We start from the raw sequence: 2,409 nt of genomic DNA, 5'->3' as shown, positions 1-2,409 counted from the left end.
CAAAGAGGCTCTCATGCCACGCCATAAGAATCACGCTCAAACCAAACATCAAGATGGCCATCTCCTGGGATGTCATCATACAGAACACGAAGATAATCGGGAAGGCCCCTGATGCCCGTCAGTTGCGCCTGCTAGAGGCGCTTCTCATCCAGCAAATAAAACCTTCAATGAATACGACGCAGGAAGAATTTCTCCTCCCTACGAGTATGAGAAGACCTGCCACCAACAACGACACCACGATCACGACAACTTCACGGAAGACAAACGCCCCACCCGAACGAGGCACTCCTGCAGCCGAGTGGAAATCAAATTAGCCGTGACGTCCCGCAGCGTAGCAACAACGCCCCCATCAACGTTACCGCGCCGCTCAGGAGGTCTAGACGGCTGCAGAACTGCCAGCATCGGCAACCATCGACTCGGAGAAAGTGGCTTGAGACCTGGCTCAAGCCATCAATGAAAATGATACGCACCGCCACCCCCACCCGATAGGAGATCAGCATGGGGCAGACCACCTGCTGTCAACCCCAAATATAAGGAGGACGACACCACACCAGGATGACATTAGATGTTATAAACCATTAACTCACAAAAAAAAAAGAAAAAAAAAAACGGGAAAGACGGGACCTGGAAATTCCATGGTAATAACCTGGTATCTTCAGCCCTCCTCCGGGAAAAAAAAAATCATCGTCACCGTAGTTACTAAGTCCCAAACAATAATAGAATTAAGTGAAAGTAGAATTAAGTTGTGCCTGGACTCCAGATTTAAGTCTGAAAATTAATGTTAAGAAATTAGTATTAAGCTTAGTAACTTAAGTCTGTAGTGTAAGTAGAATAAATATTAGTTTATAAGGAATTAGATATAAGTAGTCATCTTCGATTGACCAATATTAAACTTCTGATTACTTTCACCTGGGGACACTTTACTTACAAAAACAACAAAAACCATCAAAACAAAAAAAGAGCACTCTTAATGTATAGCACTCGTCCCAGGTGATCTCTGTCTCGCACCAAAAGTAGTTAGCCTCTAACAGCACCAATTGGGGGATACTATGTTGCAACTCTGACATCGGGAAGAGAGCCCGAAAAAAACTAACAATACTAACATATGCACTCATTAGCTTTAAGTAATATCCAGTGGTCTGAGTTCCCCTCCCAACCTCCCCATCAGGGGGGAGTGGGGGAGGACGATCCAAATGGAACCGAGGGACACAGAAACAAATAAACCTGCCATGCCTCAAGCCACATCATACCACACTATCAGAGTCAATCCAACACATAGCATAAGAAAACTACAAGCACGAAATAAAACACTAAGGACAAATAGGTCTGTCCTATTTTGTATTCTTCTCTAATACCTTCTTTAGCCATCCTATTCCCCCTTCCACAACCTAAACAAAAACCTTCCTTCCGGGGGACCCCTCTGGGGTTCAAATCGGTTGCAAACCGAACCCTCGCTATCCTATCCCCTCCCATACCGTACCGTACCAAGCTCAGTCCATCCTCAGCTTCCCAGCCCGAGGATGTCTGGCAGCTCCAGACGAAAGCTCGCTTTAATTTAAGAGAGAAGAAGAGAAAGAAAGGAGAGAGAGAGAGAGAGAGAGAGAGAGAGAGAGAAGAGAGAGGAGAGACGAGAGAGAGAGAATCGTTAATGACGTTGATGACTATGGTATCATAGTTTGTCTGTAAAATTCAAATATATACACCTATTTTGACACCTTATTTGATCATGATCTCTTTAGGCGCCCTACTAGCCTGTTCAAGTAGCCACTGGAAAAAGCCGCTATTCGTAAAATAGAGAAGAATCTCTACAAGCGTAATGCTGCTGAAGTAAGCAATTACTTTTAATAAAGTATGCTTGAGAGAGGGTCTGCTCCCTAAGTACAACAACAACAACAACAATAATAATAATAATAATAATAATAATAAATAATAATAATAATAATAATAATAATAATAATAATAATAATAACTCTCAAGGAAACCAATATAAAAATAAGAAGTAATAAGAAATAAATACACAAGTACAAAGTATTTGAATAAGTAAGAAGAAAAGTTTAAACTTAAGGGTTATTGATTAACCTAAGCGCAAGAGTTCCTTTCGAGATGATGTAACATTAAGCTCGGGAGGAATTTAATTAATTTCGCCTGTGAGACCAAGCGAAGGCAAGTTTCATTTTGTTGGTTGGTGGAAATCTAATTTTTAGTGTCTGCAGGCTTTAGAATACTTTCACCTCTCTCTTCTTCTTACATCATAAATATAGATCCTCGTCCATGTTGTTTGCTTCTTGTACAAATTGACAATAAAATTTGACAGTACTTGTTAGTACTTAGTTGTCATGGATTTTATATGTAGGTGTACGAATAGTTTATTAAATTCTAACGATATAACTGAACGTTATCATTTCTGTC

Source organism: Macrobrachium nipponense, chromosome 31 (genome assembly GCF_015104395.2).
Source record: "Macrobrachium nipponense isolate FS-2020 chromosome 31, ASM1510439v2, whole genome shotgun sequence".
NCBI lineage: Eukaryota > Metazoa > Arthropoda > Malacostraca > Decapoda > Palaemonidae > Macrobrachium > Macrobrachium nipponense.
Note: the sequence above shows the minus strand (reverse complement) of the source record.